Source organism: Chenopodium album, chromosome 27 (genome assembly GCF_948465745.1).
Source record: "Chenopodium album chromosome 27, dcCheAlbu1.1, whole genome shotgun sequence".
NCBI classification, from domain to species: domain Eukaryota; kingdom Viridiplantae; phylum Streptophyta; class Magnoliopsida; order Caryophyllales; family Amaranthaceae; genus Chenopodium; species Chenopodium album.
The window spans coordinates 18,895,737-18,921,043 of NC_137860.1; the positions used below are offsets into that span (position 1 = coordinate 18,895,737).

General features: G+C 35.9%; 1 non-coding gene across 1 annotated transcript; it reads left to right on the forward strand.

Moving 5' to 3' along the window:
- The first annotated feature begins 6,232 nt into the window (after positions 1-6,232).
- On the forward strand, positions 6,233-6,368 carry LOC145621782 (small nucleolar RNA U19). The gene has a single exon (XR_014108579.1). It is a non-coding gene; the product is annotated as a small nucleolar RNA U19 (small nucleolar RNA).
- The last annotated feature ends 18,939 nt before the right edge of the window (positions 6,369-25,307 follow it).

The following is a 25,307-nucleotide window of genomic DNA, read 5'->3' on the forward strand; positions in this document are numbered from 1 at the left end:
TTTTTCCATTTTTTTTTGAAACAAACGGTTTGGGCATAATTAAACGAGGTCAAGTTCCGCCAAAGTTAGAGGACTTTGAGGTAACGGACCTAAACAAACGTATTCATTACAATCTTTGGTATCCCACCTCGCAACAAGATGAGCCAAAGTATTACCCGCCTTTTTAGTATGAGAAAACGACAAATTAGAAAAAGAACTAGCAACAGACAAAACATCATCCAACAACAAACTAAAGGGATCAAACCCCTGCATTCTCGATCTACTTGAGACCACACACAACAAGCTGGGCATCGCTCTCAATAATCACTCTGATGTACTTTAACATGCACGCCAACAATAGCCCATATCTGCAAGTAGCATCCTCGGCCAGAGAAGGAGTCCATCCCGCATGCTCCCTTCGAACTGCAGCAACTACCACCTTACCACATTCGTCTCTAATCAAGACCCCTAGCCCTGTAGCTTGGCCAATGTGAGTATCACAATAATTTTAACCCAACCAGCCCCTAGGCACTTCCACGAAGACACAGCATCAGTGAGCATTGCAGGGGGCTTGAACACCCTACTAGCATACTCTCCATAATCAGAAACATAATTCATCATTCTCGCTGCAACCATGACAGGGCAAGACGAATCATTATAAATAATAGTCTTGTTTTGACACCACCACGCAACCCACATCAATGCACCAACAGATAACAATTCCTTACCTAATAGTTTCGAAGCAAACCATAAGAAACAAGTAGTAAAGTCATGAAAAGGAATTTGAGAAACAAGAGTAGCAAATTCACTCACCTTCCAAATTTTCTTGGCAGCCTTGCACTCAAATAAAGTGTGAAAAATTGATTCAACCACGCTTCCACATATAGTACACACCATATCAGGAATCAAGTGGCGATAGTGCAAACGCTCTCGGACCCCCAAGAAGCCCTTACATGCCCACCATAAGAAAGGACAAAGCTTAGGGGAAGACCTTAAGGTCCCAAATGATCTTCCAAGTCTCATTACCCTACTGAGTACTACTATTGTTCGGACATCTTTTGCTAAGCCAATAGCCTGACCTTACACTATATTCACCCGACTTCGAAGACCAACAATACATCATGTCACTAGTTTGCCGAATTGAGAGTGGTATGGATAAAATTAAGGCTTGATTAGTAGTCGAAAATTTATCCTGCACAACCCCGATATTCCATGACATTGAATCAAAATCTATTAAATCACACACTCTAAGGCTCATGTCGCTACATGGTAAAGGTGAAGGCACCAACACCGACGAATTACTAGGTAGCCACACACATTCCCACACCTTTATTGCACTACCATTACCAACTCTTCATTTTAGACCATCCAACAAGAAAGATTTCGCCCCCCCCAAATACTCCTCCAAGTGAAGCTCGGGTCATAACCCCGACAAGCATCCAAAACATCACCATGCTTAAAGTATTTGGCCTTTAAAATAGAGTGAAGGATAGTACCTTGGAAGTGATGAAGCCACCAACATCCAATAAAGCTGTGTTAAAGCAACGTAAATCCCGAAACCCCATCCCTCCTTCTCTCTTCGGTTTACAAAGAAGCTCCCACCGTTGCCAATGCAATTTTCTCGATGAGTCAATAGATCCCCACCAAAAACGAGCCAACAATGAATGCATATTATCAATAAGACCATCCGGGAGGCGAAAGATACTCGTCACATATGTAGGAATAGCTTGCACGACAGATTTGATAAGTACTTCTTTTCCCGGTTTCGAAAGTAGTTTCTCATGCCAACCTTGTAATCTCATCCAAATACACTCCTTTAACCTTGAAAATATAGATTTCTTAGATCTACCAATAATAGTCAGAAGGTCAAGGTACTTCTCATGCCTCTCAACTTCACGAACACCCAAAGTTTCAATAATTTCTTCCCGTCGGCTGTTACACACTTTTTTTTTTGCTAAAAGCGACTTCAGTTTTATTTAAGTTGACATTTTTGACCCGATGCTCTCTCAAACACGCTAATAATATTAGCAATCACAGAGCATTCTTGATTATTTTCTCTAGCAAAAAGAATACTGTCATCGACAAAGAATGGGTGTGAAACCAGAGGAGCTCCTCTACAGACACTCACCCCATGAATAAGTTTATCCCTGGCAGCCTTACTAATCAAGGTAGAAAATGCATCGGCACAGAGAAGAAACAAGTATGGAGATATTAGGTCACCTTGTTGAAGACCACGCGATGGGGTAACCGCCCCCAAAATCTCTCCATTTGTCTTGAAAGCAAAAGACACACTTTTCAAGATAACTCATAATTCTCCCAATCCAGGTTCTCAAGAACCCCATCTTCTCCATAACTTTCACCAAGAAAATCCACTCCACCTGATCATAGGTCTTGCTTATATCCAACTTCAATGCAATATTACCTTCTTTCCCTTCACCCCCCTCTATTCATAGAATGGAAAATCTCAAAAGCAACCAAAGCATTATCAGTAATACGACGTTTGAGGACAAAAGCACTTTGGTTTTGAGAAATCATTGTCCCAAGAAATATCTTCAACTTATTATCTACTGTCTTCGAAACAAATTTATATATAACATTACAGCAACTAATAGGTCTAAATTCCAAAATAAGGGTAGGGTCCTTACATTTCGGAATTAGAACAATGCACATCTCATTAACCGACGCCAGATTAGCCACCCATATCCAACATTTTTTTTCACAAAAGCAATAATATCAGGACCGACAACATGCCAAAATTTAGTGCATGCATGCCATCAGGGCCCGGGGCCTTATTCTGATGCATCTGAAAAGGGCTGTTTTTTTTCCTCATCTGTAGGCTCACAATCAAGGGAGTTATTCATATCATCCGATACAACCCGATCAATCCCCTCAAGAGCATCCTAGTAGTCCGTAGGTGAACTAGTAGCAAACAGATTAGTAAAATAGGCCGTGATGAGTCTCTCCATATCAACCCTTTGATCAAACCATTCACCATTATCCCCTTTGAGACCTTCGATTCTATTTTAACTCTTTCTTTGACTCGCTTTTTGGTGAAATTTTTTGGTATTTTTGTCAACATCCCTAAGCTCGTTCACTCTCTCTCTAGCAAACCAATATGATTCCTCATTCCTTTGGAAAGCCTCCAACTCAAGAAAAAGAATGTTACACTGCTCCAATTTTGTACCATATCCATAACCCCACCCTTTAGAGCACTAATCTTCTTTTTTGCTTCTTTGATTTTTTTTTGAAGAGCCCCAAAGGTACGTGATGCCCATGACCCCAATTTCTCACAACACAAAGCTATTTTTTTTTATCAATATTTAACTCATAACCCTTCTTCCACCCATCTTCAATCACACGGCCACAATCATCAGAGGATAACCAAAAAGCTTCAAATTTAAAGGAACTACCCCCACTCATTTGCCTACCTCTTTTTTGTTAGATAAAATAATTGGAGCCTGATCAGAGTCCAAAATAGGTAAATTTCGTACCTCGGCATCTGAAAATGAGTAACACCACTTATCATCAGCTAGATATTGGTCCAATCTCTCGCGAACATAGGTCTCAATTGTCTTCCCTCTTTCCCATGTAAAAGGAGATCCTTTAAAACCAAGATCCCTAAGAGCACACGAGTCCATAGAGTCACAAAACGCTTCCATCAGTCTATCACTCCTTAAGACCCCCCTTTCTTTCTCAGAAGTCCAAGCTATCTCATTAACATCACCAAACATAAAGCACGGTATGTTTGTTTGCAAGCTCTACCCAATCGTAAATACCTATGGCTCTCCATATAGCATCACCAACATTTTCATTTACATCAATAGCAAAATGATATCTAGAGAAAGATACTACAGAAACATTAACATCCTTCCACCACATCCCCATGCCCCTCGATCTACCATTGCTACTAAGACAAACTCCATTAACAAAGCCACACTTGTTTTTTTCCCTTTCAAGTCTTTTATCATCAATCTTAGTTCCATGATGAAGACTATCTTTGGCCTCTCTCTCCAACAAAGGTCTTAGAGAGCCTTGATTGTCCACGGATTGCCGATTCCGTTGACGTTCCAATTCAAAAGTTTCATTGTTGTTCGAGGACCTGGGGTTCATCGAGTTCCTCTATTTGAGATGTGTGTAGTAATACATCCCGAATTTGAGACATAAGTTACTGCTTCTTGTCACTCCCCTACTTTATTATTTCTCCTTCTACATCGAAGACCTCCTCTCCAGCTCTTTTTTTTTTATTTTTTATTTTTAACTACTTTATTTCCTTGCAAAATACCCACATCAACCTCCATCATCTCAGTTGACTCATGCACATGCATCACTACCCCACTATCATTCTTAGTAACACCAACTTCATGAACACTCCCCATATTCGAATTATATCCTCCTACATTCCCACCCCCACAACACCTCCATATTCTTCTCCCCCCCTCTCATTTGGTGCTTTCATACTCTCCATAATTCCCATTGGTCTAAAGATCAATTTGTTACTACTCTCATCATGCACATCAACTAATTTGGTGGTTCGGTTCTGCAAAGTTTGAGTAGCACTCACATTTGGCGAATTAAACAGCAATTTTCAGGCAGCCCCTAGAGGTCCCAAACGGATGGCGCCTGGACTATTATAATCCATACGCCTAGTACCACCCCGTTGATTTAACTTTTCCATCCAACCCTTCTCCTTTTCCTTCTCGACCTGATCTCTTAGCACGTTGGTGAGGAGAAGCAACCAAGAAGGGTCCATATTGAAACACTAACGGAGACTCACTCACCCGTTCATCTTTCTCGGAGCATTCTCTATCACCATGCCTAAGTCTACCACAGAAGTAGCAAAAGTCACCCAACCTCTCGTACTTGAACCCTATCCATTTTGTAATACCATCACCAGCACCAATTTTAATCCCTCGTCGCAGCGGTTTCTTAATATTTACCACCACTTAAATCCTCATAAACTCTTCCTATCCAAAAGGATAAGAATCGTCCATCTCAAGAAAATCATCAATACAGTCACCCGCCTCACGAGCAAATTCAAGATTTCTCTTTCTGAACGGCACATCAATAAATCTGATCCAGAAAGGGGAAGAGCTAAAGAAAATTTCAAATGGTTGTTCGTTTGCTTGAATTTCTTTGAGGAGTAAAATTTGGTTATCAAAAGCCCATGGTCTCCCCTCAAGAACTTTGGATTTATCCTCTTCATTAAAGAATTGGAACACAAATAGGTTGGTTTCTATCATGGGAATAACAACTTTGTCATCCAGACGCCACTAATTTAGCAACACACGTATCATGGCTTCGAAATTAAAGGGCTTTTTGGTAAGTAATTTACCTACCAATGATAATGCAATTCTAGGGTTTGGAATCCCAGTAACATCCTCCTCTCCTCCGTCTTCAATAACCACTTCTTCATCTTCAGTCAGTTTTAATTTTTCCCAATCTTTCACCAAACTATCATCCATGGTTACAAGCAGCAAAAATCGATAACAAAATTATGAGAATTTGTCAAAAATAAGCAAGAAACTAACCAATAGTGAACGCACGAACAAACCCTAGCAGGGACTTCGCTTCGTCCTACTCGAGGGACTTTTTTAGCCATTTTTCCAATTTTATATTAAATAGTTGACTAAAACTACAAATACTACGCGTTAAGGAGTAAATTATTAATAAAAAAAGGAAGTTTAAAATTTTAATAAAGAATTAGAATGTACATAATTATAAAAAGGAAAAATTGATTGAATTGTTTGATTTGTTTCAAATTGAATCAAAATTTTGTTAATTTTATTTTTATTAGATTTGGAGCTGGTTATGTTGATCGGATTGGGAATTTGATCTTGAAATTATTGGGTTTTATGTTTTAGTGTTTGATGATTTGGGAGTTTTTAGTGAAATGTGGCTTTTGATTTTCGCATTTTCTTTTGATTGATTGGTTTATAATCAGTTATTTGGGTTATAATATTGAATTATGTATAGTCAATTTGAGGTATTCGCTTATTTAGGGTTTCGAGTTCTTCAATTGGGTTTTTTTTGTTCTTCGTTTTTGATAATTTTTTTGTTCTTCGGGTCTTTGCTTGAATTTATACTATTGTTTCATGCTTCAATTATTTGCCTAAATTTGCCGCATTTAAATCAATTTTGCCTCAATTATTGTAATTTAGAATTTGTTAGAAGTGTTTAATTTGAATGTATTACTGGGTATAATAAGGACATTATTGCCTCTAAAGAGTAGCCTTATGAATGAATTAAGGTATTATATTGGTTTATTTAAGGGGCAAAAATTAATTAATTTGGGTCAAATGTAAAATTTGATCCATATTATGCCAAGGCCTTTTTGAGGGGGGCTATTGTTTTTTAACCATTGATTGTCCTCCAAGCAGCCTTGGACATTTATTTTAATGTCCGAGCTCGTCTTGATTTGTTTTTGGCGAATTCCCTGTTTCTCATCGTGAGAAACAAGGGTTGTTTCTCACGGGGGTACAAACGACATTTCGCCATTATAAGTCACTTGCTGGACGACTTGCTGGACGACTGACCTGGCCCAATTAATCTTACGTGTTTATGATTGGTTTGCCAGCTGTAATACTTGCTGCCATACCCCGTAATTCTTCGACGGAGATTTGAATTCGACCATGGGCGAATTCACGGGTAAAAATGCAAGTTCGAATATGGGCGACCTGAATTTCAAAATTTCTGAAACTGCCGAATCGAAGTCGAAGACGAAGAGGATAATCTCCAATTTGGGCGGAAACACTGTATCCAGGTTCTCACTGATTTCTATTTCAATTTTTTTATTACAATTTTCTGATTTCAATTCGAACTGGCTTCTTTGTTTTTTCTCAATTCGAACTGGCTTGTTTCTCAATTCGTACTGGACGCTTGGTTCATGTTTCTTGAATGTTGTAGGGTTGAGGGTCGATTTTCGGTGACTGTTTCAATTGACAGAATTAGGGTTTCAGTTCTAGGATTTGTTAGGGTTGCAGATGCAGAACCAAAGCTACAAAAGGTATTAATTTGTCCGAAATTAAATAATGGAATTATTGCGATTACGCTGCTGTTAAATAATGCAAATGTTGATGTTCAGTGAATGGGGTGAATTACGCTGCTGAGATGTTCATTTGATTTGATTGAATGAGGTGAATTGTGCATTCATATTAGTGACGATTATTCGTTCTATCTATGTGATATTGTGTTAAATCAGGTGAATTATTGATTCATTGGCGCTCATTATTCTTTCTGTATATGTTATATTGTGTTATGGTGGACTGTTGAGTTGACTGAATGAGGTGATTTATGTTGTATTGAAATGTTCATTAGATGGAATGAGTTGAATTATGCATTCACTGGTGCTCATTACTCATTATATCTATGTGATATTGTGTTAATTAAATGAGTTGAATTATGCAGTCATTAATTGTTTGTGGGTAGAATGAGTTTTGTGGCAGCAAATTTGATATAATAGTTTTTGGGACAGGATTATCAAAATGTCAGTGGGGAATGGTAAGAATAAACGTACAATGGTGAGGGGTTTTGGGATGAAGGTTGGGGCTGTGGCTGAAGATGTTGAAGAGGGGTGTGGGCTTAGTAAGAAGCGTAAGGTATGTGAGCAGAAGATCATGCATTTGTATGCAGAATTGTTTAAGGTACTACAATACTCAATCTAAGATTGTTCTGACTGTGTTTTTGCATGATTAATGTTTACGAATGACTTAAGTATACTGTTTTTTTGAGTTATTAGGATGATAGATTAAGTTATGGAGGGACTGTCAAAGGTAGAGCGGAGGTGATGGCTGAACATACAAAGGCTTCAAGTCGGGTAAGTTTGCTTCTTGATTAAGTGGTCAGTGGGTCTAGGAGAGGAACATTAACTTCATTAATGTGATTTCATTGGCAGCCTCCTAACATGGGTTGCCACATCGAGTCATTTGGGCGCATATGTCAGAAATTTGATGATAGGAGAAGACGTTGGGTTTGTGAGATGGGATTTGGTAGTCTTTTACATCTTGCTTTAGATATGCATTTACCAAGACAATTGGCATACTGGGTCATGACACGGATGGATCCAATTAGTGAAATGTTTAGAAGTCCCAACGGTATAGAGTTCAAGTTTTCAAAGAATCAGGTTAGGTGGGTACGAGGGATACCAATGGGTTCTAGGATTGTTCCTTGTACAAAAACCATGACCCATGATGAACGTGTAAAGGTTCAGAATATAATTTTAAAGTATGGTAAATCGTGGCAGTCCAAGTCTGGGGGACAGTCTGGTCAAGTATACACGTCTGTAGGCATACCATTAAGTTCAGATATGATGAGTCGCTTGGAGGGGTACTTCCATGCTGGAGAGGAAGATAAATTCAAGACGTTGTTCTTGATAATTGCTCTAGAGATGGTGTTGTGTCCCACTCAGTCACCCCGGCTTGCGTCTGACCTACTACCTGCAATAAGTTGTGCTATGGAGGCAGTTGAGTATGACTGGTGCTCTTTAGTGCTGTCGAGGTTGCTGAAGAGCGTACACAGTTTTGCTTGACGTTTCCATGCTAATGGGTTTGCCAATGGATGCGGCGGGTGTGCAATATTTGCTGTAGTATGTGTGTTTCAGTGTATTATTGCTTGTTTTGTTTTTTCTTTGTGGTTACTTTGTTAGTAATTGCTTGTTTTCAACATATTGGCAGATATTGTACTTGGATCGGTTGGATAGGGATCCTATTCAGTGGGGTGTTTTTCCTAGAATTAAAGTGTGGACTATGCAGCAGATTGGGATGGCAGCAAAGTCGGACAAATTGCTGTCTGGCGAATACGGGAAAATTGGGGTAAGCACTTTTGTATGTGTTTTATTGCACAGTCCTTCAAACAAACAAATATGGTGTAGAGAGGAGGAACCAATTTTCATTTGAATTTCATTTGTGTGGTCTTTCCTGAAGGAATTATGTCTTCAATAAGTGCAATTACTAGATATATCAAGGATCACTATTATGGAGATAATAAGTTCATTCTATTGGGGCGTCATCCTCTGTTGCTAGACTATGAGAGATGATCTTTGGGCTAGTCAAATAGTCCAAAGCCCTTTAAAATGGATCCTATATTGGTCACACACAAGGGTATTGGGTTAAGCAAGTAAGAGGCCCATTAATGGGCCTCATGAGCAATCAACTAAACATGAATTGGATTGGGCTAGCATAGTTAGATTGGAATTAGATTTTGGGCTTTTGACATGGGCTCTTATTTATAGATGAGATCTATAAATAAGATCCATGCCTAGGGTTTGTAATAACCAGTCATAATTCACACACTGTGAATTTTGACATCAAGGCAACCAATCCCAAAACCCTAATCCTCTCTCACATTCACGGCTCTCACTCCTCCCCCTTTTGGACTCACGGCCCGGCCACCCCTTGGTGGCGCGTGTGGTGGTTCGTGGTGGTTCTTGGTTAGCATGTCTCTCTTCTCCATAGAAGGTCAATTGAAGGTTTCAATTGCAGCTAACTAGCATTAGTGTAGGTCTTAACTTGTGCCCGTGGACCAAGTAGAGAAATGACGCTTGGGGTTCTTTATCTCCCTTGTTCTTGCTCGATCGCACGTGGAATCACGCTTCAAAGGTACAATTATTTGTTCTTTATGTGTTATGCATTAGATCCTTGGATTAGGTACTGTATGAATATGATTCATGTTTATTTCCGCTGTGTAGTACCTATAAACTCCTACAGTGGTATTAGTTAGCCTATTGCATTTACGCATATTGCCAATAATTCTTTGATAATCCACAATTTTAATTCAATTAGGAGGGAGAATATTTAATTATGGTTCAATTGTTATATTTAATGGGATTAAACTTTTGGAATAGATTAAATGCGATTTGATTATGCTCAAAATAGCCATGAAGAGGACCGAAATTTAGCCCAAAAGTGTTCGAAATTTTCGAACCCCTTAACCCTATTTTCGAATAATTTCGAATTTCCAGCCTTAAAATATGATTTTTTATGCTTGATTTTGATTTAATTCATTTTGTATTATGTTTCATATTTTTAATTGGATTGATTTATGCATAAAAATGTTTTATGTATGATCAAAGATTTAATTTTAAACGTTAAAATTATATTGGGATTAATTTTATGATAAACCCTAATTTTAAAGTTAAATGTGATTTAATTTTACTTTTATGGACTGATTTAATTTAATTAAGATAAGTGTTATTTTAATTAAATTAAAACACAAAAAAAAAAAAAAAAATTGTGGCCGGCAACCGCGGCTGGGTGGCGCAGCCACGGCGGCTGCCGACCAGGTGGACAGTCCAGAGGGAGGAAGGGAGGGCAAGTGGTCAGAAAGGTGGCTGGACAGCAACGTGCAAGAGTTGCACGGCTGCTGTCACAGCCACACTAGGGCTGCTGTTGCTGCCTCTTTTGCACGGTAGTGGCTGCTAACCGCAGCCAGCCACCGTGGCTAGCTTTGGCTGGCCACGCACGGTGGCCTGCAGCCCTGGCAGAAGCAGCTGCCACGCTGCTGCCCTTGCGGCAGTGGCTGCTGTCATGGCAGCCAGCCACCGTGGCTAGCTTCGGCTAGCCAACCACGATGGCCGGCATTGGTGGCTCACGTTTTTCAAAAAAAAAAACAGTTTTAAAAAATTTTTTCAACATAATTATGAATTTTTTTGGGATAAAATCAGTTTTATTTTGGATAAGTTAAAATATTTTGAAAATATGATCTTTTATTTTAAAAGATAAAATTGGTTTTATTTGGATAAAATCTTTTTTTTTAGGATAAAATCAAATATTCAAAAGTTGTTATATTTGATATTATCCATATTTAAGTTGTTAAATGGGTAATTATCCTAAATTAAAGTGGTTAATTATGGATAAGATTTCTTAGGATATTCTGAGCATATTCCAAAAGGATAATAATTGATTTAAATAATGTGATTATCCCATAATTATTTTTGGATATAATTGATTTAAAATTTTGTGATTGGCTAGTAATTAGGATAGAATTTCCTAACTTTTTTAGGATAATCTTTGAGGATAAATATGATTTATCTTTTAAGATTAAAATAAGATTTGATTCTATCTCATGACTAATTTAGAATATATGATATTTTATTGATGATCATGAATAATATATGATATTATCTAATTACATTAATTAAAATATGAGATATTTAGATGCCATGTTTCCTTAATTATGATCATTCGATCGTATAGTTTAGGAAAGCATGATGAGTGATTTATTATGTGGCAATTTTATAATATATGATGTTGTTTATTGCTATATAATGACTAGTATGGCCCAGTAGATTGCTAAATACGATCTGCGCATCGTGATGTATTTTTGTAATCTTAGTACGGTCTACGTACCGATAAAGTATTTTGTAATTTTATTTCATTTTATTTAAGTAGTAGATAGAATAGAATAGAATTACAGGCTGCAGATAATCCAAGAAGCCCATGAAGTGAAGACCCAAAGGAGCAAGGTGGATGCGATCCATGATGATTCAAGTGGGACCATTTACTTTATTAGTTTTCTTAGGATTAGGGGCCATGCTATGTCTTATTTATGCATTCAGTATTTTATGCATGTTAGATTTTATTGATGTTTTGTGATGATGCGCTAGAGTTCACTATTTAATCACAACATAATAAATCTAGATCCCAGTAATATTGAGGCAGTTTTTCCAATTAAAAACCCGATGAAACCTTTGACATTTATGATGGGTCATGCCAAAGCTGGGCATCATACTTTTCATTGGGGAGTGGGGGTAGGACAAATTCTACACTTTTAATTGGTTATACTCAACAAGGTTACCTAAAGATAAAGCTTAGAACCTTGAAGCTAAGGGTAATAATTAAACATGTGATGGTTAATTATTCAACCAAGAATTACAAAGAGTTGTAATCAGTAAAGAGTTTACTCACCTTGAAAATGTAATGGTTGATGGCAGGGCCAAAGTCCGGTCAATTATTGCACGAATAAAGGATCTTGGAATCATTTAATTCAATTGGGATCAATTAACATTGAATAAATGCTTTAAAGTTACCAATTTAATTCGCTTATGGTACTTTAAATTTAATAAACACAATTGAATTTTGCGTTTACTTATTAGTAACATGTCGTTCTAATTTTATTATTATATATAATCTCCTCGATTGAAAAATAAAGTTAAAAACGTTCTCAAAAAGTTTTAAAGATAATCCATAAACCTATATTCCAATTTTGCTAAGATTGTTCTAAAAGGCAAGTTTTAGAAATTCATGTCACATGTTGGTTTTATTCAAAATGTTTGAGTAAAATACCAACACATCTTCATTTTGAAAAATGTTTCAAGGGATATAATGAGATGAGAGGTACAATCCCTCAAAAGACAAGTATACAAGTCCAATAAAATCTCTTATCTTCAATATAATTGAATATAAGAAAGTGATTAGAAATCTCTATGATCAAAAGTTGATCAAATAACAGTATTCTTCATCTACTTTATATAGAGTTTAATACTTGATTAAACTCAAATATAAATAATGATAGAATAGACTTAGCAGAATCATGAAGAGTGCTTAAAGTAGTTGAGCAAGGTATCATTTTGAACCTAAGAGAAATGTTCTAAGTGGCTCAAAGGGAAAGGTTTAGGAATATATGAGGATTGCATTAAGAAGTAATAGGCCAAGAAATGCAAACAAGTTGCTACTTCTCAAACCTAGAACTACTTACATGCTAAAAGCTGTTATGAACAACAAATGTTTCAAATTAAATGGACCAATTCCAATTGATTAGAAGCTACCTCATATAGTTGGAAGGTAAAAGAATGGAAATGTTCCAATTTAAGAATTATATTATAGAAATTGATTTAGCATATTGCTACTTCTTGGACATATGATGTCTTGTTTAGATCACTCATTGCACAATGTGATTGAACTAAAGGAAGAAGTTATGGATAAAGGAGAAATAAATCTATAAGTTTAGAAGCAAATGTTGCTACTTCACAAGTAGAATCTACAAGTTTGGAAGCAAAAGTTGCAACTTTCCAAGTAGAACCAGTATTTCACCACTAATAATTGGCTAGAATTAAATAAATGTTATTCATTCTTGCCATTATCAAAACACCATTCAATGTTAGTAATGACTAAGCATCGAAGAATCAAAAACGTGGAATAAATGTTATTCTATGCTTCTTTAAGTCATAATGTGTTTGCTGAATAGGTTTAAAGTTCTATATGATAGAAATAGTTAAACCATTTCTATGTATATAAGTTGTCTCTAACATGTCAATTAATTCGAATGAAAATGAAAATTGCATGCGAAAGATTCAAAGGGATGGACTTTCAATATCATTTGATTATGAATCTATTGATATATGTAATTATCATTCTAATTTGAAATTTTGACTAAGTTACCATTTAGAGAAATGATGATGAGAACTCAAGGTCGAATACATATCGATGTAAGAAAACCAAAGGTTCAAAGACTAGAGATGGACAATGAAACTTCATTTGTGATACGATCACTACTTGTGCTTGGTTGAAGCATAAGAGTGAAGATTTTGAAAAGTTCTAAATGTTCAGTATGAAGTTCAGTATCAACTTGACAAGAAAATGATTACATTACAATATGATTGTAATTGTGAAAATTTAAGTCAAGACATGCACTTGGCAATATATTCGAAATATTGCGATATGATCGTAATAATGAGAATTTAAGCCAACACATTGATAAACATCCAAGAGTTGTGAAATCGTTTTACAACAAAATCCGAAAGAAAACCTTGTGAAGTGTTTATGAAGGAAGCTATCAATCTATATGAGATATATTTTTGATAGTGGATGTAAGTTACCTATCTTCCAACCATTGTTCAAGGGATATACTTTTAAGATAAGCTACAAAACTAAACAAAAACTACATACGTCAAATCAAAAGTAGCAAAGGCTTCATATGTGATATGGATAAGAAAAGTTCTTATAAAGTCTTTCTACAAAGCAAGGAATAAAAGTTGTATTGAAACGTTTAATGCACATTCGATTCCTATATAGAGCACGGGGTATTACTACACAACCATACTTAGCACAAAATGTTTGTTGCTCAAGTAGGTGCCCTTATGGAAATTGTTCCAAAAGGTCAAGTGGGAGTAGTATAAATCTCGAAAGAGTTCGAGAAAAGCAACAAACAAATGTAGTTCAAACCATGGTTGGTTCACCCTATGCTAAATATGCCTCCTCAAAAGGCAAGTGGGAGTATAAGAATCTCGAAAAGTTCGAGAGCCTTGAAAGAGTTCAAGAAAAGTGATTTCGAAAATCTCGAAGAAATTTGAGAAGTAATCGAATAAAAACAACAATATGAGCATGATTCACCTCATGTTACAAATGACAACGCGTGGTCTCATTAAGTGTAATGGAATTAATAACCATGTGTCGAAGGTAGTACATTCCAAGTGCACATCCTCTATTGTCGTTTCTCATTGAAAACTAAACAAAGTTGTTGTATGAGTTTCGATTGTTGCATCAAACCCACAATGATGACTAGCATATTTAAAACTTAGCCAAAGAAATATGATTTCATATTGACTAAGAGTTCTAAAATATATATTTATTTTGGAACATGATGATTATGCAAGTAATAACGATGATTTGACAAGTTATAACTCCAAGTGGTTTAAAACCAGGAAATCTGAAATAGATTCTAAGTCTGTAAGCAAGTGTATGACACTTGAATAATTTGCCTAAATTGGGTGAAACCCATTGTAAGCAAAGCAGACAAGAAAGAAAAATGTTTTCTAACTAAAGCAAAGACTTGTTAACGGATTCAACAAATTCATAGTATGACTATGATTACGATGAAACTTTTACATTAGTCATGTTGCAAAGATCTATTAAAGATATTTTAGTGATTTCTACCTTATGAGATTTGGTAGATGGATATCAAAACGCTTTCTTGAAATTGTTCATGAAATAAGATTTGTATATGATACGATCAAAAGTTTGGAGATCCAATAATCCTAGGGATGCCTAAAAGATCCATAATAGATTGAAGTTAGCGTCAGGGAGTTAATGTTCTTAATCTTGTGAGTTAATCAAATCGTTTGATGTTCTCGTAAAATTGATAAGTGCATAATATACCATATTTTTAGTCCCTAATATTAGTCTTATAATCGTTTTCAATTATTTATTTTATTAATTTAGTCCATTTAATATTTATAGTTCTTATTTTATGTTAGTATTTTATTTTATAACTATTTTATAATAAGTGATACTTAATATTATGTTGTGTGTATTTTGTAGGGAAACAAGAAGAAAATAAATAAGTAGGCCAAGATTATACAAGTAAGAATATTGAAGCCCACTTTTATCACAATCCACTTGCAACCACACATCAAAAGAGGAAAAGAAATTAGTGAACTTGGAAAATATGAGAAAATGGTTGAAGCCCACTTACCTTACTCATCAACAAAGTCACGTGCATCAATATCATCAAGAGTAAAAGCAAGGAAAGAAAAGATAAGAAGAAAAGTTGTAAAAAGGGGTTTGATAACCAGAAACCCAGAAATATTGAACAGTTCTTCTGCCTCAACAAATTTCATCCGAAATTCAAGATGGAAATAAGATGAATCTTTATCTTTGTTCTCAAATCTACCTCTTTGATCCCGGATAACCTAGGTTGTTTCTGCTTATAAAAACCCCCAAATATTCCCTCTCAAAACACACAACTTAACCAGAAAATATTATCCGAGTGAGATAGTTCGATTGACTCTTAATTGGGCAATTGGAGTATAGAAGATAGCCATTGAAGGAGGGCTTAGTCTCGAGTCCAAGGTAGAACGAGAACGACGACAATTCGCGGGGTCGAATTCGGGTCTTGTACGATTGTTCTTGGGAGTATAGTTCATAAGTCTTCTTACTCAATTGTTCCATTTACTGTTATTTTGGATTGTTTTTGCTAAGATTGATTAATTACTTTTATTGGATTATTGGTGTGATGATTTGATTATTAATTTTATAATCTATTTGCATGGTTTATTTCAATTTACGGCTATTTGAATTTGCTAGGTATTAATTATTAATTTTGCAGTTCAGCTATGTTTGTTATCTTTCTATTGTTGGATTGTAAAGTATTGCTATCTATATGGTTTAGCTTATTTTAAATTGTATAGAAGAGTAGTCCCTAATTTTAAATCGAGTCTGCGATTATGGTTTGGTTTAAGTTAGAGAGCAATTTCAATCTAAATAATCTGACATTTATGTGATCGGATTAGTTAGGAATAATGAGGTCTCCTAGTTATTAAGGCTGCCAAGACTAATTCATGCAAGTTGCGACCATATTTGTGTTAATTAGATTGGTTTAGAGTCAATTTCGGCTTAGTTCAAAATTGGTTTAAACTAAGGGAAGACAGGGAGTCTTTGTTACTAAAGTCTCTACAGTTAGTCTAGTAATTAAATTGATTAATTATGCAAGGCCGGTTAATTATAATCACCAATAGTTTAATTTGAGTAAATGTTATTAATGGAGTTGGTTAAGTATGTCGTCGATTGTATATAGTAGTTTAAATTCTATTTTTCATTATAGTACTAGTTGATTATTATCATTTAAACCCCTCCATCATATGTAAATAGTGTAAATAGTTATTGTATTTTACGAGTTATCTGAGTATAGTAGATTAACAATCTCTCCGTGGGATCGACCCTTGCTTGTCCTTTTTACTACTTGTAAAGATTTTTGAAGGTCTAAGTTAGGTAAATAACTTATTAATTTAATACGGTTAAACGACACGTATCAAAAATGAAGAAAAGGTCTTATGTGTACAAGACGTTTAGTGGGAGCTATGAAGTCTTCTTGGTCTAGTATAAAGAGCAATTATTTATTGCTTGAAGAGTCAAGTGGTTGGTAATGCATTTTGTATGAAAACCTTGAAGAAGAAGAAGATGAGTACATTTGGGATTCAAGATCTATATAGATAGGTCTCGAAGGATGTTTGAGTTTTGGTTAAGAAGCTTATATTGATAAGATTCTTATAGGGTTCAACATTATATTGAAAGGAGTTTCAATCCCATGTAACATGGCACATTGCTTAATGATTCAATACTTTAAGAAAGGTTGATGAAATAAAGACTTTGAGTGATGATCCTTATGCAATTTGCAAAGGATGCATCATGGATGTCATGGACTATACTCGTCTATTTGATTCACGTGTTTTAAAGAACAAGTGATGATAGATTTCAATCGAAATCCAATGTAACGTTGGAATACAAATTAGAAATTCCTAAGTTCTTTGCGAAAGGGCGAAGGAAAATTCTTCGTGTATGGAGATGAAAATGATTATAAGATTTAGAAATTGCAAAGTTCATGTTTATGAGAATGTCTCATGAACTCTACTTACTGAACCCCTTCCATGACCAAGGTATGAGAGTCATACTAAGGTTGTTGGATTGAAGCAAGTTATGTAATTTTAGTTGTGTATGTTTTGAGAAAGCATATTACAAAAGTAAATACATTAGCTTGCAGAATTATGTTTATCAATTGAAACAAAGTTTCAATCTTATTTAATCGTGGTTTCAAGATTAAATAAAATGTCCAAAATAATTATGAATTGATGGGCTCACTAGGTTAATGACCTTTTGAATGAAACCCCACAGGTGAACTAAATTCATACATTATTTAAGTTCCTAGTTCGGAATCATTTAAGTGGACATAAATGATTTCAATTTGGACTAGCATGTTAAGATTGATTTGATAGCGCAATTTCATGGGCTATAGGAGCGTAGTGATGCTCGGTCAATCACATGGATATGCATGAATGATGCATGATCGAACTATAGACCAACTTTGAAGTTCAAGTATAGAGCTTCCGGATATATTAGTGGATTCCTTTGACATGAGTGGAACATTGATCTCATTCAATGGATGTCATAACTGTGGTACATTCAAACGTCTTCCCGTAACTGGAGATTATAAAGGGTGTTTTCTGGTTATTTCAGAAGTTGAGTGGGAGCTTTGGCTGCCATAAGATTGGATTGAGTCTACCTATTTAATTAGGAATGTGTCTTGGCCCCTTGAAGAGAGAGAATTCAGAAAATGCATGGCCGTGCTCAAATGGATTACATAGTAATCATTTGTTTTGCAATTCTAACTCAGATTTCAAGAAACGATTTGTAGATTAATATGATCACGACATAAGATGCAATCATATTATCAAATCGACACACATTGACTTAAGGAATTTGAATATTGCGCACTTGTCTCAGACAAGTGGGAGATTGAAGGAATTATGTCTTCGATAAGTGTAATTACTAGATATATCAAGGATCACTATTATGGAGATAATAAGTTCATTCTATTGGGGCGTCATCCTCTGTTGCTAGACTATGAGAGATGATCTTTGGGCTAGTCAAATAGTCCAAAGCCCTTTAGAATGGATCCTATATTGGTCACACACAAGGGTATTGGGTTAAGCAAGTAAGAGGCCCATTAATGGGCCTCATGAGCAATTAACTAATCATGAATTGGATTGGGCTAGCATAGTTAGATTGGAATTAGGTTTTGGGCTTTTGACATGGGCTCTTATTTAGAGATGAGATCTATAAATAAGATCCATGCCTAGGGTTTGTAATAAGCAGTCATAATTCACACACTGTGAATTTGGACATCAAGGCAACCAATCCCAAACCCTAATCCTCTCTCACATTCACGACTCTCACTCCTCCCCCTTTTGGACTCACGGCCCGGCCACCCCTTGGTGGCGCGTGTGGTGGTTCGTGGTGGTTCTTGGTTAGCATGTCGCTCTTCTCCATAGAAGGTCAATTGAAGGTTTCAATTGCAGCTAACTAGCATTAGTGTAGGTCTTAACTTGTGCCCGTGGACCAAGTAGAGGAATGACGCTTGGGGTTCTTTATCTCCCTTGTTCTTGCTCGATCGCACGTGGAATCACGCTTCAAAGGTACAATTATTTGTTCTTTATGTGTTATGCATTAGATCCTTGGATTAGGTACTGTATGAATATGATTCATGTTTATTTCCACTGCGTAGTACCTATAAACTCCTACATTTCCTTGTGGTGGATGAAGCTATTGGATATTGCCTATGGTGAACAACACCCAAGGGATGCACGGGATAGCATTGGACCCCAAGCTGGAGTGAATAATGTGAGGTTTGATCTTATAGTAGTTGTTTCACCTGTGTACGTTGATTCTGAATCTCTGTTGTGTGGATGCAAATGCATGATTTACCAGTGCCTGGGGTTAACTTCAAGGCTAAGCAAAGAAGGGGCCGAATGCCTGAGGTGATTCTAAACTGCAAGGGAGGTAACAATATGTACAATGCCTGATGTGTTGAATGCGATTCTGAGTTTAGAATGTGTAATGTATTAAGGGTTCTTATATTTGTTGGATTTGGATATTCTTATATTTACTTAATTGAATATTCAATTTCCAGTTTGGTTAATTCTTAACACATAATTTTCAGTTTTTTTTTTGACAAATAATTTGTAGTTTGTGTTGTGACATATAATTTTCAGTTTAGTTGAATACTCAATTTCCAATTTGGAATGTGCAAGGGTAAAGCCCAGAAAATATGCCTGATATCTGGTTTTTTTGGGCTTATTTGCTCAGTTTTTAGAATGTTGTTTGGATTTGGATATTCTTATTCTTATTTTTGGATATTCTTATTCTTATTTTAACTTAATTGAATACTCAATTTTCTTTTTTTTTTTTTTCACAAAAGAATATTCAATTTTCAGTTAGGTTGAAAACTCAGTTTCCAATTTCGAATGTGTAAGGGTAAAGCCCACAAAAAAGGCCCCTGATATCTGGTTTGTTGGTTTGTGGGTTTGTGGGCTCCTTTGGCCCAATGCATTGGTCTATTTTATTTTTGGCCTTATTTTATGTCAAATGGACTTTGTCATAATTTTATGGCATTGTATAATTTATAATTGTATGTTATAGATTTCATTTGTTTTTGAAAACCATGTTATAGATTTCATAAGTGTGCTGGAAGTGTATAATTTTAGTGTACTGTATGTTTTACAAGTTTAATTGTATCAAATTACACTTTATAGTTATTAAAATTTGAGGTAATGTGATAATTGCAGGGATAATTGTTCATTCAAACAATTGCATATTGTGCTAATCAAAACAACCTAACATAATTAAAACAACTTAACATCAAGTTCATAAGCAAGTTAAAAGATTCAAGTTCAAAAGCAATACATCATCATCATAATGCCCATACTAAGGGGAATTTCTAATACATAGGTCCTTCGGGCTTCCTACAAAAGGCGATTGCATTCACTATCTACCCTAGACCATTAATACATGATTTTGTTCACACACGACCTACTTGTCTGTGAAGCAAAATATTTCATCCCCATTCCTCATGCCCGCACACCGAACTTGGTGAATTGGAGTAACCTTTTTGTTCTCATGAATCATCAGGATTTTGTTGGGCCTTACTTTGACCACCTCACTCCAAGCTTGAAACAGCCCATCCAGAGTGTCGTCCAGCTTAACCAACACCTTCTTCTTCACTGACCGTGTTCGCGGCTCTCAGAGAACGACTAGCTTCTTACGAACATCCATGTTGCCATCAGCATGGTTCTACAAATCAAATCAAATCAAAGCAGACATTAAGAACTACAATTTACCGAAATTAACAACTAAAATCCAAAAACGTGTTTTATGTATTTGATTCAGATTTACAATGGATTTAATCCACAAAGTTTATCGAGATTAATAGCTAAAATTTAGCTAAATTAACACCATAAATAATTTAACGACTATTAACAATTAAATTTGAATAACGAAATTAACGACTTTAAAAATGAAATTTTAACAGCTTTAAAAATTAAATTGATTTGTACGTGTTTAGCAGGTAAAATTCAACGCATGTAAAAATTAAATTTTAATGACATTAACACCTAAAATGAGTTAAAATTTAACTTGATGAAAAAAAAAGCAAAATTAAATGATTAAGTTACCCGGTGGCCACGAACCCACAGGACAGCCCCATCCACAATCCCAGCAGCTATTGGATTGTGAGTACAAGAAATGATCCCACGAGCATTCCTTATACTAATATCATCCGAATGACAGTCCAGCCTCCTAGCATAGTCATAGTAAATTTTCAGGAATGTTTCATTAATCCTAAGCTCATACTCGAGCCCTGGATCGTCGTCATTTAGGCTGCGAATTCTGAAAGAGATCTTTGGAGCTAATACTCCAAGACTTTCCTTCCTAAACCTTGGCCCTTTCTTAGCAACAGGCGATGGCTTAGCAGTAGGAGGTGCCATGACAACCACAACATCAACTTCACCATCTTCTATCTCTACAATAACATCCTTAGACTTCCTCTCCTGATCAGCAACATCCTCCTTGTTTTCTACGGCAGCAACGACGTCCTTGTTCTCTTCAGCATTAGCAACGACGTCCTCCATCTCTTCAGTAGCACCAACAACTTCCTTGTTCTCTTCAGCAGCAGCAACGACGTCCTTGTTCTCTTCAGCAGCAACATCGGCGTACTTGTTCTCTTCAGCAGCAGCACCGACGTCCTTGTGCTCTTCAGCATCAGCAACCTTCACTTCGGCAACAGTTCCTTTTGGTTTCGTAAGGTCATGTACAGGATCTTCAATGAGGTCAGGAACAGAACGATGAGACTGCAGTCTAGCGCGGCCTTTTCTTCCTCCGACCATCATGCCACACGCTAACTGCTCCAAGAGGATGTGACGCCCGCTAGAAGTCTTCCTTTTCCTACGTGGACCGAGTATGGAAGGGATACTATTAGGGTTAAGATTTGAAGGGGCGGAGGAACTCATTTCGGATGATTATCTATGCATGGATGATGTTGGTGAATAAGTTATTTGTGAAGTCTTATATAACCCCCCTTGCGTAGCCTTTTTTTTTCAATTAAAATATTAATTAAATTATGCAAATGAGAGTGAGAGTGCAAAGCAATACTCCCATACTATATATATATTTGTTCACTAATTATATCACGGTCGATGACTGTCTCAATTGGTTTACATTCTACCTACGCACTATAGTCGGTTCCAGGTTCGAGTCCCAGCAGCAGCCGCATTTCCCATCCCCCAATTTTTTTTTGATTTTTTGAAAAGTTTGTTCTACAATTAAATCTAAAAAAGTAATCTTTCTATAATTAAAAAAAAATCTACAAAAGTAAATAAATTCGGTCTTATATAACCCCCCTTGCGTAGCCTTTTTTTTCAATTAAAATATTAATTAAATTATGTAAATGAGAGTGAGAGTGCAAAGCAATACTCCCATACTATATATAATATTTGTTCCCTAATTATATCACGGTCGATGACTGTCTCTATTGGTTTACATTCTACCTATACACTATTCTTGGTTCCAGGTTCGAGTCCCAGCAGCAGCCGCATTTCCCAACCCCCAATTTTTTTTTGATTTTTTGCTTTTTTGAAAAGTTTGTTCTATAATTAAATCTACAAAAGTAATCTTTAAAAAAAATAAATAAATAATCTACAAAATTAAATAAATTCGGTCCCCCTTGCGTAGCCTTTTTTTTATTTTGGTTTTTCAATTAAAATATTAATTTAATTATGCAAATGAGAGTGAGAGTGCAAAGCAATACTCCCGTACTATATATAATATTTGTTTCCTACTTATATCACGGTCGATGACTGTCTCAATTGGTTTACATTCTACCTACGCACTATACTTGGTTCCAGGTTCGAGTCCCAACAGCCGCATTTCCCACCCCCCATTTTGTTTTTTTATTTTTTGCTTATTACACTACTCCAATATTTGTTTTGGACTTTTGGGTTTATAAAAAGGTAGTCCAATTTTATCTTGTACATATACTTTTTTACAAGAAGGAGTTGCTTATATTTTCAATCTTTGGTAATGTTAATAGCCTGATTATTAGCAAGATTAGCAAGTATGCAATAATAATAATAATAACAATATTTTGTGTTGATTTTGATTTTGACAATGTATTAGATTTTGATTTTATATATAATTCTAACTTATAATTTTGTGTTATTTTTTGTTGCGAAAATAAAAAATGATGATAATTGTAGGGAATATTTCCAGCATTATGATAACCTCAAACTTGAACCCCACTGTGATCATACACTAAGTACGGTGGCGTTCCAAAGGGAAAGACAAAGAGCAAAAAGAGTCGCCAACAAGTTTTAGGAACTTGTAAACCCAAAAGAAAATCCAAAGAACCATCAACTACTCCATAAGGTCTTGAACCAAATAGGGTCCGGGAATGTGGGTACGAATCCAATCTACAAAAGAAAGGACCCGCCCTATATAATAGGCCTCTACTTTGTTCTGCTCGTATTCATGTGCGCTTTTCGAATAACATACAAACATCATATTAAACCTACCCTGTTTATCTATGTTGGTTGAAATTAATGCACAAATAAACTATTATTGGCGATCACTTGAGTTAAAATCACATTAGCCTAAACCAAATTATTAATTATCTTATTATGAGTGATTCCAAGTACAATTCCCTTTAACAATCATAAAAGGTGTGATCAAGAAATAACAAAATATAATCAAGCAACATAATAATAAACAATATTAAATAATAATCATGATAATAGCATGATAAGGCATAATAAAGCTTGATAATAATAGCAAGATCCTAGGCATGATACTAACAAGATTAATAACAAATCCTAGCATGTCACTAAGAAATAAAGATCAAAGCTTTCAACCTAACATGGTACTAACATGATAACATGATATTAGAAATAATCAAAGGCACCCTAAACATGATACTAGAAAGCATTAAATAACATCCTAACATGATACTAGAAAGCATTAAAAGCATCCTAACATGATACTAGGAATTAAACATTAATAAACATGCAATCTACATTGTGAAAGAAATAGGAAGTAAGCTAATCTGCTATTTATAATGAAAATAGCCCGGAAAATCATAGAATTTGATAAAGAATAAAACTCCACGCTGTCACCAGGAATTAACTCTGTCGCGACACGACAATGTCTGTCGCGAGGCGACAGGGTCTATCGCGAGGCGACATGGTCTGTCGCGCGGCGACAGACTTGTCGTTTGGCGACAACCTGTATTAGCGCGTTTTTCTTCACGCGGAATCCGATCTTTAATCAACTTGATCTACGGAATCCGTACAGAAGATAAAATACATATTTTTAAGATAACAAAACAATATTTTATTCCAAATAAAAATCTTTTAAAGATAATTAATTATTAAATCTAACAGTATTAGAATTAAAAAGAACTTTCTAGAAACTTCTAGAAAACTATAATTAATCCTAATAATTTTAGGAATAATAATTAATATTGGGCCCTCCTCTAGATCATTGGGCCGTATTAAAATAATTAACCAGGCCCAGTTTAGTATTTTGGCCATAACTTCCTCATTATTCATCGGAATTGGGCTCATAATATATCGTTGGAAAGGTCTTTTCGAGCCCCATCCATCTACACTATTATTGGACCTTAATTATGGACCAAACTAAACTGGTTCGGCTATTTTCAAATAAATAAAGTCATTTTCAAAATCAGAGAGAAAAGAATTTAATTAAAACTAAACCGCAACACTCGGCTTTCAAATCACTTTCACCTAATTCGATAATGACACAACGTGCAAGACATTCATCACTGGGTTTGGTTTTGGGGAGACACAAATGGGTGTCTACAGAAGCCCCCACTTTGACTGAGTTTGAAGAAACTTATGTTTCGAAAACAAAAGTCAAAGTATCGATAGGGACGGAGAATGATTCAAAACGTTCTGCGATTCCAAATCATTCTTATAACGCCGATACCTGCAAACTAATCATTAGTTAAAACAGATAAAAGAGTTAAGAAACGCGTATCTTGCACCGTCGCGCACACGTCTCTGAGCGTAACCGTTTTGCTGTTGCTTCATCTGTTGTTTGTGACAACACCCACAGTGCCTCGTGAACGCCAGTGTTGAAGATAGCCATATGTCGTCATCTTCAATATTCTTGGTGACAATCCTCTATAGTATTTCGGGAACATCGTCGAAAATAACTGTATATCGTCATCTTCAGGGTTGTGGCCATACGTCGCCACGGCAGTGCATCGCCGCTATAGACAATCTCTTCTTTATCTTGAGGGACCGTCGAAGGTGACCTTACTTCGCCATCTCCAAGATTTGTGACAACTCTCCACATCCTAGGGAACGCTGTCTATCATTGCTGCTACATCTCGAGCTTTTCCTTGATTCATGGTGACAACCTTCCCAATCATAGCGAATGTCTTCGAAGACCGCCTCATCACGAACCGCTCTTCTCAAATCTAGGTGACAACTTCCACAATCTTAGTGAATGTCGTCGAAGACCGCCCATCTCGTGCTATCTTCTCAAATCTTG